General features: G+C 59.7%; 1 protein-coding gene across 3 annotated transcripts in view; it reads left to right on the top strand.

Moving 5' to 3' along the window:
* The window catches only part of pde8b (phosphodiesterase 8B), a 642529-nt gene that overhangs the window by 393140 nt on the left and 235330 nt on the right, over window positions 1–14059 (top strand). The gene's annotated exons all lie outside the window — the stretch shown is intronic.

The raw sequence follows: 14059 nt of genomic DNA, 5'->3' as shown, positions 1-14059 counted from the left end.
TCCCACAGCAGGTTCAGCGCTTGGAACCTCATTAATTATGCACACACCTGTTTCCCTCTGACTCTCCTGGGCGGGCCTCCAGCTGATTCGTCTGCCCACCCTCAGCGGGTGGGTTCAAAGGTCCCGGCGCCAAATTTAAGTACAAGTCCAGCACCATTCATATCGCTCTCTCCAGCCCACCTATCTTTGCCAGATCGTGTAGGATGCAGCAACCCAGAGGGAAAAGGCTGGCAAGATCACAAAGAACTCTGTTCTTCGATTCAACAATCCTCCCATAAATGAACCCATCACCTACGACGTGCCTATGCCCCACTTGGACCTCTACCCACCGCATCTGGAGTCTTGTGCATCCGCTTCCAGTAAATGGCCTGCCCTGACAGAGTGGTGAACAGTGCATCAGGAACAGCACAACACTATGGCAGTGTTACACACACCTTGAAGTCTCTGGCAAACTGAGGGTCATGTCGCGCACTCCAGCCTTTATCTTTCACATTTGACGCTGACCTGCTTTCCCGCTGACGTGACATAAGATTGGAATGCCAGACGGGACACCAGCGGGTAGCTGTTTTAATGAGCGTTCATGAGCTGCAAATTAATGCAAATGGTACTCATGCCACCTGCCAGCTGGATGACTGGCCCGCCATTAACCTGCCATTGGGAGAACTACAACGTAATTTACACCAGCGGGTTTCTTGTTGATGCCAGATCCACCAGATTCACCACGCCGCCCGCCACCAATTCCTCCCATTGTGACAGGCCATTGCCCTGGCAACCAATGCATGTTCATGTAGCAACTGGACATTTTATTATAAGTCCAAAAACTGAAAAGTGTCCTTTGACTCAGAATATCTTTTTTAAGGCACAAGGAAATCTTATTTACGATCAAAATCACAAATTGTGTGCAACACATTAATTTTTGGGGGGCATTGAATAAACTGAGCACTTTGGTAAAACAATGAACCAGGAGACATCCGGTGACGGCGGGCAGGAGGCGGCCGCACAATGGAGGGCTCCCGTTCGGGAACGGCATTTTCGGGGCTTTAAGCCCGGTCCCAGGGTCCACGGAGGTGGCAAAAGCAGGGAGAAGGCACAGAGGCGGCAGAGTGAAGGCACAGTGAAGAAAAATGTCGAGGATGAGCAAAAGAACGTCCGTAAGGAAAACAGCTGAAGCTCCGTCGGAGAGTGGAAAGGTCACCGCGGGGTCACCAAGGAAAATGGAGGCTGGAGCACCAGGTGATGGCTGCGGAATTTGAAAAGCAGTTGGCGCAGATTGCGAAATGCATGGAGACGGTGAGGAAGGAGATGAGGGAGGTTTTGAGTGTGCTGGTGGAGGAGGCGGTTTCCCCGGTGAGGACGGAGGTGGCGAGCGCAGTGGCGGAGGTGCGAGAGCAAGGGGAGGCGCTGAAAGAAGTGGAGGAGACGTTATTGCAGTACGGTGATCAACTTGCCTCGATGGGGAAAGAGATGCGGAAGGTGATGGATACTAACAAGGATCTGCGAGGAAACATGGAAGACCTGGAAAACAGATCCAGGCGACAGAATTTGAGGATTGTGGGGCTGCCCGAAGGAGTTGAAGGACCGAAGCCGACTGAGTATTTTGCCGCGATGCTGGCAAAACTATTGGGGGAGGGGGAGGATCCCTCCCGATATGAACTGGATCGGGCTCATCGGTCATAGAGGCCTGTAACAAAGGCGAGTGAGCCGCCAAGGGCAGTGACTCTGTGCTTACGTAGGTACAGGGTGAAGGAGAAGGTCCTGAGCTGGGCCAAGCAGAAGCGGGTGGTGCAGTGGGCTGGAGCTGGTATACGTGTATACCAGGACTTTACGGTGGAGCTGGCGAGGAGGCAGGCTGCCTTCAACCGGGTGACGAGGGCACTGTACATTTGCAAGGTGCGGTGCAGCATTGTATATCCAGTGAAGCGGAGGGTGACTTACAAGCTCAGGGACTTTTATTTTGGAACAGCGGAAGCAGCGGAGGAATTTGCGAAAGCAGAAGGACTGTGGCAGAACTGACAAATTGAGAAATGGCCATGTGCCGATGTAACCTCATGACTGTATTTTCTTCTTTTTTGTTTCACTGCGTGTGGGTGTATGGGCTAAAGGAGCCAATGTTTTATATATTTGGACAAGGGAAGTGATGGGACTTTCACTCGAAATTAGGGTTCTTTGGGGTGTAGGTGGATATGCGGGGTTTGTGTGCTAAGAGGGGATTTCTGGGCTTTCCTAGGGCCGGGCAAGGGGGAAAGGGACCTGGGCGGGGGCCTCCACGCTGGCCGGTTTAAGCCGGCCAGTGAATGGGAGTGAGGTGGGGGGAGGGGCTGCGGCCATCGGAGCCTGGCAGAACAGGGTCCGAGTGGTCTAGCCGGGGTGGAAAGTTGGGGGGAAGGAACCGAGGTTGGGGGGAGGAGTTTTACAAGAGGCAGTGGACGGGAGGAGTTGGAGACTGGGTGGGGTGGGGGGTATAACTCTTGGGTATCATGTACGGTACTCTTTCAGAGGTTGGAGGGCGTTGAGTGTAGGGGGGGAGGGGGAGTGGACTCTATAGGTCAATGGTGACCATGGGCAGTCCCGGACTCCTTTTTCTTTGTCTCCTTTGTTTTTTTGTTGCCACTGTGGGAGGGTTTGTTTTATTGGATGCATATATTGACAGGTGGGCTGTTGTTTGGGGTGGTGGGAGGATGGGATTGTTGGTATTGTTAAGGGGATTGATTTTGTATTTGTTACCGTTTACTGTTTGTGGGTGGGGTGTAAATTTTGAAGGAAAATGTGAAAATGGAGAATAAAAACATTTATTTAAAAAAACAGTGAACCAGTGTAAACTTGGCCACAAAGACAGCAGCGAGAGGATGTCTGCCATATGCATCAAGTAGTCCTCATACCAAGTTTAATTGGTAGTACTCGGTCACCGTAGTAACTACTTGTTTGGTATGTGGCAATGTACTGTGTATAAGATCAGACAAGAACTGAGCTGCTTCTGGCACAGCTGTGAGTGAGGACATTTCTGATGGTAGCATGTTGAATTTCACAAGATAACACAATAGTTCGACAATCTGAGCAAGATAAAAGACTCTTAACCTTTCACACAATCATACAAATATTATCCATATTGTATTCTCAACTTTGGTCTGACAGGCAGTGTTGGAGAAGTAATGTGTGCACTCCACAAGGTTTAAACAGCTATCTCTGAAATAATATTCCTTAAGAGATAAAGGTACCAATGGGATAAAATATTTTGATCCCAATTTAAAATGCACTGGGTCAAACAGTGGCTCCATCAACCGAGTTACATTGCCGAAACTTGTGCTGCAATCGTGTCCGTTAAAGCCCCCTGCGCTGCCCCGCACCCCACCTCCTGCTACCCCAGAGTATGCAGGGTCAGGGGAGGGCACAAACTCTTGCAGGGAGCCGATAGATGCCTGTGCCTCTAAGGAACATATATCGGGCACATACCTTACTTCACAGGCTGGAAATGTTCTCATTTTGAGGTTGAATTTCTGGATTTTCCCCCAACCAAATAAAACTTTCTGCAGGCTGAGATCTCAACTTGGGCCCCACATACTCGCCACCCCACCCCAATTTACTGGGGCCACTTCCTTTCTTCAATTTATCAGTCAATGGACTGGCTTCAAAATGTTGGGGTCCTTTGAGGGGGAATCCCCCAGCATACGTAGTCTTGTTCACAAGCAGAGGAATACACTGCAGATCTGGTGTATTGTGTCTTTCCCCATAATGGGTTTGGTGATGGGCAGTGGATTTATTCAGTTGGAAGGGTCGAAGGTGGGGGCCCTGCCACCTTCCTGCCTCCACACTGATTAAGTCCAGGTGGGAAGGCTGGCAATGCCCACTTACGGGCCTTATCTCGCCACCGCTGGTGTTAACCCAGACCCAGGTGGAGGCTCACCATGGGGAGCACAATAAGAAAACCCTGCCGCGTTTGCTTTCAGGCTCCCAGGTGGGAGGGACGGTATGGCAGTGAATGCATCCTCCACCCCCCTGCCTGATTGAGGAACCTGGCATTAGGAGGTTGGGGGGGACGGTGGGGGAGGGGGTGTGCACTGAAAGCCGCCCTGTCGCATCCTTGCCGCCAACCCCTGTCCTCCAAAAAAAAAAACTCCCACATTCGCTCACCTCTGGTTTGGGACTTACCTTATTCTGAGGCCTCAGGTGGATGTAGTAGCTGCAACATCCACTGCCTCCCCAGTGGCCTGCTGAGTACAGAAGAGCTGTAGGCCTCTGAATAGTCAGTAGCACTCGGCAGGCAGGACTTCTGCTCCCAGGATTGTTGATCCCAGGGGAAGGCCCACCTCTTACTGACTTTCCACTATGATCTCGGTGGAAACCAGCCAACTGGCATTTTAACCATGGAGGTGACTCAGGCCGCAAACAAACCTGCCAGAAAGAGCAAGGGCTGGATTCTCCCAGAATGGGACATGTCTCCACACCGGCGTTTCACTCTGAAGATTCCTGTGAAAAAGTGGAGCCGACTCACTGACCTGCAGGGACCCAAAGTAGTTCACGCAGCTTTTGCTGCGGATACGGGCCTCCGCACTTCCGGTTTTGTGTCCGTGCATGCGTACGGCGGCGGCCTCTAGCGGCCATGCCGAGCGCCATGGCGGAGTCGGACCGCGGAGGCATCTGAAGAATGTAGTTGCGCCCCCCCCCCCCCCCCGCCAGATCGGCCGCGCGCCCCAAGATCCGACCGTGCCGATCTGTCCCCCGGCCGCCTATAAGGCCCCCCTGGTGCCCGATCCCCCCGCCCCCACCAGGGCGGCTGCGGACTGACTCCGCAGCCGCCACACGAGCATCCCTACAGGCGATAGGTGGTTAGAACCATGCTGTCGGGAACTCGGCCGGTCGGGAACGGAGGATCGCTGGACTGGCCTCTGGCAATGCCCCCCCAGCCGCGCAGAGTACTCCGCGAACATGCCCGTTCCCGGGTCCAGGAGAATCAGTGGACTGGCGCAGGGCCCGATTTCGGTGTGAAATTGGATTCTCCGCCCCGCTCCGAACGCAATTTCGGCGTGGGGCTGCAGAGAATCCAGCCCCAAGTGTCTCATGAATGCATTGACATTGGGCCTTATTTACATCCTGATGGGACTTTTTAACTGAGTGAGTTAGAAATCCCAACTAACGGCAAACCAGAGAGTTAAAGGCTTGATTTCATCAATAGATTGACATAGCTGAATTTAAAAGTCCAGACACTTGCTTCGATCATGCGTGTTAATTGTATATCGATTGTGCTTAATTATTTGCAAGTGAAAGACATTAATTGAGGCTTCACTTAAGCACAAGTGTAGACACTGACTGAAACCATGGTATAGTCTAATTTGGAGGTGTACACATGTAATGTTTCACTCGGTAACTAAATGTAAGACTGAGTAAAGATTGGCTCCAGTGTCATCGACCACCCACTGACTTTCCAGAATAGAGCAGTGAGTGCATGCCATTGTGACTGTTGCAACTTTAAGAATAACATTTGCTTCTGATCAATTTTTGCCTCCCTCATCAAACCTCACTTATCACTCACTGATTATCACAGATGCTGTTTTGGTTTCATTTAATTGGTTGAACAGCTGGAGGAAGAGGAACAGCAACACCAGTAGCCTGAAGAACAAGGAAAAGCCAGAACTGGGCCAATGTAGACCGTCTGTAGGCCAAGAATTACTTATTTGGATATTCAAGGTTGCAAAGAGTAGGAGGCACTTGAGTCCTTTGAGCTAGCTGCACTATTCAATTCCATCATGAGTGATCTACCTCAGTTTCACTAATGTCCTTTAAGGAAGGTTATCATAGAACATAGAACATTACAGCGCAGTACAGTCCCTTCGGCCCTCGATGTTGCGCCGACCTGTGAAACCACTCTAAAGCCCATCTACACTATTCCCTTATCGTCCATATGTCTATCCAATGACCATTTGAATGCCCTTAGTGTTGGCGAGTCCACTACTGTTGCAGGCAGGGCATTCCACGCCCTTACTACTCTCTGAGTAAAGACCCTACCTCTGATATCTGTCCTATATCTATCTCCCCTCAATTTAAAGCTATGTCCCCTCGTGCTAGACATCACCATCCGAGGAAAAAGGCTCTCACTGTCCACCCTATCCAATCCTCTGATCATCTTCTATGCCTCAATTAAGTCACCTCTTAACCTTCTTCTCTCGAACGAAAACAGCCTCAAGTCCCTCAGCCTTTCCTCATAAGATCTTCCCTCCATACCAGGCAACATTCTGGTAAATCTCCTCTGCACCCTTTCCAATGCTTCCACATCCTTCCTATAATGCGGCGACCAGAATTGCACGCAATACTCCAAATGCGGCCGCACCAGAGTTTTGTACAGCTGCAACATGACCTCATGGCTCCGAAACACAATCGCTCGACCAATAAAAGCTAACACACTGTACGCCTTCTTAACAACCCTCTGAACCTGGGTGGCAACTTTCAGGGATCTATGTACATGGACAGCAAGATCTCTCAACTCATCCACACTGCCAAGAATCTTACCATTAGCCCAGTACTCTGTCTTCCTATTATTCCTTCCAAAATGAATCACCTCACACTTTTCTTCATGAAACTCCATTTGCCACATCTCAGCCCAGCACTGTAGCTTATCTATGTCCCTCTGTAACTTGTAACATCCTTCCGCACTGTCCACAACTCCACCGACTTTAGTGTCATCTGCAAATTTACTCACCCATCCTTCTACGCCCTCCTCCAGGTCATTTATAAAAATGACAAACAGCAGTGGCCCCAAAACAGATCTTTGTGGTTCACCACTAGTAACTGGACTCCAGTCTGAACATTTCCCATCAACCACCACCCTTTGTCTTCTTCCAGCTAGCCAATTTCTGATCCAAACTGCTAAATCTCCCTGAATCCCATGCCTCCATATTTTCTGCAGTGGCCTACCGTGGGGAACCTTATCAAACGCTTTACTGAAACTCATGTACACCACATCAACTGCTACACCCTCATCCACCTGTTTGGTCACCTTCTCAAAGAACTCAATAAGGTTTGTGAGGCACAACGTACCCTTCACAAAACCGTGTTGATAATCTATAATCAAATTATTCCTTTCCAGATGATTATACATCCTATCTCTTATAAACCTTTCCAAGATTTTGCCCACAACAGAAGTAAGGCTCACTGGTCTATAGTTACCGGGCCTGTCTCTACTCCCCTTCTTGAACAAGGGAAAAACTTGCCTTGTACATCTCCTCCAAACCTTGCCCCTCGCATTTTAAACCTATGCCCCCTAGTAATTGGCCCCTTTACCCTGGGAAAAAGCCTCTAACTATCCACTCTGTCTATGCCCCTCATACTTTGATAGACCCAGGGCCGGGATTCGAACCCAGGTCCTCAGCCCCGCAGTCCCAGTGCTATCCACTGCGCCATATGCCGCCCCTGCCATGATTGCCTGGTCTAGGCCTAAATGTAAATCCAGAAGCACTGCCTTCTGAAATGGGCTAGCAAAACACTCAGCTGTATCAAACCACGACAAAAAAAGGTCAGAAAATAATAAATTGGATGGATCAACTGGCACTGGAAAAAACACACACCCGTCCTGTCGACCCTGCAGCGCCCTCCTTCCAGCTCCCTCTGGAGGTTCATGCCAAAAATGGGGAGCTGTCCCAGCTAGTTAAGCAATAGCCCTACAGTTATGTCCAATGAATCATGATTGGAAACCATGGCCCCACATCCTTCCACCATCAGTTCTGTGTATGTCCTGCCCTACCGGCAAGACAAAGGCAGGAGCACAGGCAGAAGAGAGTGGCCCTAAGAGTCCCCAACATTGACACCAGGCCCCATGAAGTCCGCAGCCGCCCAGACTGTGGCAGCCGCAGTCTGAGTCCGCAGCCGTCCAGACTGTGACGGCCCCGGGTTGAGTCCGCAGCCGCCCAGACTGTGGCGGCCCCGGGTTGAGTCCGCAGCCGCCCAGACTGTGGCGGCCCCGGGTTGAGTCCGCAGCCGCCCAGACTGTGGCGGCCCCAGTCTGAGTCCGCAGCCGCCCAAACTGTGGCGGCCCCGGTCTGAGTCCGCAGCCGCCCAGACTGTGGCGGTCCCGGGCTGAGTCCGCAGCCGCCCAGACTGTGGCGGCCCCAGTCTGAGTCTGCAGCCGCCCAGACTGTGGCGGCCCCAGCCTGAGTCCGCAGCCGCCCAGACTGTCGCTGCCCCGGGCTGAGTCCGCAGCCGCCCAGACTGTGGCGGCCGCAGTTTGAGTCCGCAGCCGCCCAGACTGTGGCGGCCCCGGGTTGAGTCCGCAGCCGCCCAGAGTGTGGCGGCCCCGGGCTGAGTCCGCAGCCGCCCTGACTGTGGCAGCCCCAGTCTGAGTCCGCAGCCGCCCAGACTGTGGCGGCCCCGGTCAGAGTCCGCAGCCGCCCAGACTGTGGCGGCCCCGGGCTGAGTCCTAAGCCGCCCAGACTGTGGCGGCCGCAGTTTGAGTCGGCAGCCGCCCAGACTGTGGCAGCCGCAGTCTGAGTCCGCAGCCGCCCAGACTGTGGCGGCCCCAGTCTGAGTCCGCAGCCACCCAGACTGTGGCGGCCCCAGTCTGAGTCCGCAGCCGCCCAGACTGTGGCGGCCCCGGGTTGAGTCCGCAGCCGGCCAGACTGTGGGGGCCCCGGGTTGAGTCCGCAGCCGCCCAGAGTGTGGCGGCCCCGGGCTGAGTCCGCAGCCGCCCAGACTGTGGCGGCCCCAGTCTGAGTCCGCAGCCGCCCAGACTGTGGCGGCCCCAGTCTGAGTCCGCAGCCGCCCAGGCTGTGGCGGCCTCGGGCTGAGTCCTAAGCCGCCCAGACTGTGGCGGCCGCAGTTTGAGTCGGCAGCCGCCCAGACTGTGGCGGCCGCAGTCTGAGTCCGCAGCCGCCCAGACTGTGGCGGCCCCGGGTTGAGTCCGCAGCCGCCCAGACTGTGGCGGCCCCGGGCTGAGTCCGCAGCCGCCCAGACTGTGGCGGCCCAGGGTTGAGTCCGCAGCCGCCCAGAGTGTGGCGGCCCCGGGCTGAGTCCGCAGCCGCCAAGACTGTGGCGGCCCCAGTCTGAGTCCGCAGCCACCCAGACTGTGGCGGCCCCGGGCTGAGTCCGCAGCCGCCCAGACTGTGGCGGTCCCAGTCTGAGTCCGCAGCCGCCCAGACTGTGGCGGCCGCAGTTTGAGTCGGCAGCCGCCCAGACTGTGGCGGCCCCAGTCTGAGTCCGCAGCCGCCCAGACTGTGGCGGCCGCAGTTTGAGTCGGCAGCCGCCCAGACTGTGGCGGCCCCAGTCTGAGTCCGCAGCCACCCAGACTGTGGCGGCCGCAGTTTTAGTCCGCAGCCACCCAGACTGTCGCGGCCCCAGTCTGAGTCCGCAGCCGCCCAGACTGTGGCAGCCGCCGTCTGAGTCTGCAGCCGCCCAGACTGTGGTGGCCCCGTGCTGAGTCCGCAGCCGCCCAGACTGTGGCGGCCCCGCGTTGAGTCCGCAGCCGCCCAGACTGTGGCGGCCCCGCGTTGAGTCCGCTGCCGCCCAGACTGTGGCGGCCCCAGTCTGAGTCCGCAGCCGCCCAGACTGTGGCGGCCCCAGTCTGAGTCCGCAGCCGCCCAGACTGTGGCAGCCGCCGTCTGAGTCTGCAGCCGCCCAGACTGTGGCGGCCCCGGGCTGAGTCCGCAGCCGCCCAGACTGTGGCGGCCCCGCGTTGAGTCCGCAGCCGCCCAGACTGTGGCGGCCCCAGTCTCAGTCCGCAGCCGCCCAGACTGTGGCGGCCCCGGTCTGAGTCCGCAGCCGCCCAGACAGTGGCGGCCCCGCGTTGAGTCCGCTGCCGCCCAGACTGTGGCGGCCCCAGTCTGAGTCCGCAGCCGCCCAGACTGTGGCGGCCCCGGGTTGAGTCCGCAGCCACCCAGACTGTGGCGGCCCCAGTCTGAGTCCGCAGCCACCCAGACTGTGGCGGCCCCAGTCTGAGTCCGCAGCCGCCCAGACTGTGGCGGCCCCGGGCCGAGTCCGCAGCCGCCCAGACTGTGGCCGCCGCAGTCTGAGTCCGCAGCCGCCCAGACTGTGGCGGCCCCGGGTTGAGTCCGCAGCCGCCCAGACTGTGGCGGCCCCAGTCTGAGTCCGCAGCCGCCCAGACTATGGCGGCCCCGGGTTGAGTCCGCAGCCGCCCAGACTGTGGCGGCCCCAGTCTGAGTCCGCAGCCGCCCAGACTGTGGCGGCCCCGGGTTGAGTCCGCAGCCGCCCAGACTGTGGCGGCCCCGGGTTGAGTCCGCAGCCGCCCAGACTGTGGCGGCCCCGGGTTGAGTCCGCAGCCGCCCAGACTGTGGCGGCCCCAGTCTGAGTCCGCAGCCGCCCAAACTGTGGCGGCCCCGGTCTGAGTCCGCAGCCGCCCAGACTGTGGCGGTCCCGGGCTGAGTCCGCAGCCGCCCAGACTGTGGCGGCCCCAGTCTGAGTCTGCAGCCGCCCAGACTGTGGCGGCCCCAGCCTGAGTCCGCAGCCGCCCAGACTGTGGCGGCCGCAGTTTGAGTCCGCAGCCGCCCAGACTGTGGCGGCCCCGGGTTGAGTCCGCAGCCGCCCAGAGTGTGGCGGCCCCGGGCTGAGTCCGCAGCCGCCCAGACTGTGGCAGCCCCAGTCTGAGTCCGCAGCCGCCCAGACTGTGGCGGCCCCGGTCTGAGTCCGCAGCCGCCCAGACTGTGGCAGCCCCGGGCTGAGTCCTAAGCCGCCCAGACTGTGGCGGCCGCAGTTTGAGTCCGCAGCCGCCCAGACTGTGGCGGCCGCAGTTTGAGTCTGCAGCCGCCCAGACTGTGGCGGCCCCAGCCTGAGTCCGCAGCCGCCCAGACTGTGGCGGCCCCAGCCTGAGTCCGCAGCCGCCCAGAGTGTGGCGGCCCCGGGTTGAGTCCACAGTCGCCCGGACTGTGGCGGCCGCAGTCTGAGTCCGCAGCCGCCCAGAGAGTGGCGGCCCCGGGCTGAGTCCGCAGCCGCCCAGACTGTGGCGGCCGCAGTCTGAGTCCGCAGCCGCCCAGAGTGTGGCGGCCGCAGTCTGAGTCCGCAGCCGCGCAGACTGTGGCCGCCGCAGTCTGAGACCGCAGACGCCCAGACTGTGGCGGCCCCAGTCTGAGTCCGCAGCCGCCCAGACTGTGGCGGCCCCGGGTTGAGTCCGCAGCCGCCCAGACTGTGGCGGCCGCAGTCTGAGTCCGCAGCCGCCCAGAGTGTGGCGGCCGCAGTCTGAGCCCGCAGCCGCCCAGACTGTGGCGGCCCCGGGTTGAGTCCGCAGCCGCCCAGACTGTGGCGGCCCCAGTCTGAGTCCACAGCCGCCCAAACTGTGGCGGCCCCGGTCTGAGTCCGCAGCCGCCCAGACTGTGGCGGTCCCGGGCTGAGTCCGCAGCCGCCCAGACTGTGGCGGCCCCAGTCTGAGTCTGCAGCCGCCCAGACTGTGGCGGCCCCAGCCTGAGTCCGCAGCCGCCCAGACTGTGGCGGCCGCAGTTTGAGTCCGCAGCCGCCCAGACTGTGGCGGCCCCGGGTTGAGTCCGCAGCCGCCCAGAGTGTGGCGGCCCCGGGCTGAGTCCGCAGCCGCCCAGACTGTGGCAGCCCCAGTCTGAGTCCGCAGCCGCCCAGACTGTGGCGGCCCCGGTCTGAGTCCGCAGCCGCCCAGACTGTGGCAGCCCCGGGCTGAGTCCTAAGCCGCCCAGACTGTGGCGGCCGCAGTTTGAGTCCGCAGCCGCCCAGACTGTGGCGGCCGCAGTTTGAGTCCGCAGCCGCCCAGACTGTGGCAGCCCCGGGCTGAGTCCTAAGCCGCCCAGACTTTGGCAGCCGCAGTCTGAGTCTGCAGCCGCCCAGACTGTGGTGGCCCCAGTCTGAGTCCGCAGCCGCCCAGACTGTGGCGGCCGCAGTTTGAGTCCGCAGCCGCCCAGACTGTGGCAGCCGTCGTCTGAGTCCACAGCCGCCCAGACTGTGGCGGCCCCAGTCTGAGTCTGCAGCCGCCCAGACTGTGGCGGCCCCGGGTTGAGTCCGCAGCCGCCCAGACTGTGGCGGCCCCGGGTTGAGTCCGCAGCCGCCCAGACTGTCGCCGCCACAGTCTGAGTCCGCAGCCGCCCGGACTGTGGCGGCCGCAGTCTGAGTCCGCAGCCGCCCAGACTGTGGCGGCCGCAGTCTGAGTCCGCAGCCGCCCAGACTGTGGCGGCCCCGGGCCGAGTCCGCAGCCGTCCAGACTGTGACGGCCCCGTGCTGAGTCCGCAGCCGCCCAGACTGTGGCGGCCCCAGTCTGAGTCCGCAGCCGCCCAGACTGTGGCGGCCCCGGGCTGAGTCCGCAGCCGCCCAGACTGTGGCGGCCCCGGGCTGAGTCCGCAGCCGCCCAGACTGTGGCGGCCGCAGTCTGAGTCCGCAGCCGCCCAGAGTGTGGCGGCCGCAGTCTGAGTCCGCAGCCGCCCAGACTGTGGCGGCCCCGGGCTGAGTCCGCAGCCGCCCAGACTGTGACCGCCACAGTCTGAGTCCGCAGCCGCCCGGACTGTGGCCGCCGCAGTCTGAGTCCGCAGCCGCCCAGACTGTGGCGGCCCCAGTCTGAGTCCGCAGCCGGCCAGACTGTGGCGGCCCCGGGCTGAGTCCGCAGCCGCCCAGACTGTGGCGGCCCCGGGCTGAGTCCGCAGCCGCCCAGACTGTGGCGGCCGCAGTCTGAGTCCGCAGCCGTCCAGAGTGTGGCGGCCGCAGTCTGAGTCCGCAGCCGCCCAGACTGTGGCGGCCCCGGGCTGAGTCCGCAGCCGCCCAGACTGTGACCGCCACAGTCTGAGTCCGCAGCCGCCCGGACTGTGGCGGCCGCAGTCTGAGTCCGCAGCCGGCCAGACTGTGGCGGCCCCAGTCTGAGTGCGCAGCCGGCCAGACTGTGGCGGCCCCAGTCTGAGTCCGCAGCCGCCCAGACTGTGGCGGCCCCGGGCTGAGTCCGCAGCCGCCCAGACTGTGGTGGCCCCGGGTTGAGTCCGCAGACGCCCAGACTGTGGCGGCCCCAGTCTGAGTCCGCAGCCGCCCAGACTGTGGCGGCCCCGGGCTGAGTCCGCAGCCACCCAGACTGTGGCGGCCCTAGTCTGAGTCCGCAGCCGCCCAGACTTTGGCGGCCCCGGGCTGAGACCGCAGCCGCCCAGACTGTGGCCGCCACAGTCTGAGTCCGCAGCCGCCCAGAGTGTGGCGGCCCCGGGCTGAGTCCGCAGCCGCCCAGACTGTGGCGGTCCCAGTCTGAGTCCGCAGCCACCCAGACCCGTTCCCCCGGGGGTTGTAGCTGGTCGTCCTGCTCGAGGCTATGCCCTTGCTGAGCAGGAACGGGCGCAGCTCGTCACTCATGAAGGAGGACCCCCTGTCGCTATGGATATATGCGGGGCAACCGAACAGAGTGAATATGGTGCCAAGGGCTTTAATGACTGTGGCCGCTGTCATGTCGGGGCAGGGGTTGGCGAAGGGGAAACGGGAGTACTCGTCCACCACGTTCAGGAAGTATGTGTTGCGGTCGGTGGAGGAGAGGGGCCCTTTGAAATCCAGACTGAGGCGTTCAAAGGGGCGGGAAGCCTTGATCAGGTGCGCTCTATCTGGCCTGAAAAAGTGCGGTTTGCACTCCGCGCAGATGTGGCAGTTCCTGGTGACTGTACGGGCCTCCTCCACAGAGTAGGGGAGGTTGCGGGACTTTATAAAATGGTAGAACCGAGTGACCCCCGGGTGGCAGAGGTCCTCGTGGAGGGCTTGGAGACGGTCTATTTGTGCGTTGGCACATGTGCCGCGGGATAGGGCATCGGACGACTCGTTCAGCTTTCCGGGACGGTACAAGATCTCGTAGTTGAAGGTGGAGAGCTCGATCCTTCACCTTAAGATCTTGTCATTTTTAATTTTGTCCCGCTGTGCATTATCGAACATGAAGGCTACCGACCGTTGGTCGGTGAGGAGAGTGAATCTCCTGCCGGCCAGGTAATGCCTCCAATGTCGCACAGCTTCCACTATGGCTTGGGCTTCCTTTTCCACTGAGGAGAGGCGGATTTCTGAGGCGTGGAGGGTGGCCCCAGTCTGAGTCCGCAGCCGCCCAGACTGTGGCCGCCACAGTCTGAGTCCGCAGCCGCCCAGACTGTGGCGGCCCCGG

This window comes from Scyliorhinus torazame, chromosome 9, assembly GCF_047496885.1.
Source record: "Scyliorhinus torazame isolate Kashiwa2021f chromosome 9, sScyTor2.1, whole genome shotgun sequence".
In the NCBI taxonomy this organism is placed as follows: Eukaryota; Metazoa; Chordata; class Chondrichthyes; order Carcharhiniformes; family Scyliorhinidae; genus Scyliorhinus; species Scyliorhinus torazame.
This window is presented reverse-complemented; position numbering and strand designations above follow the sequence as displayed.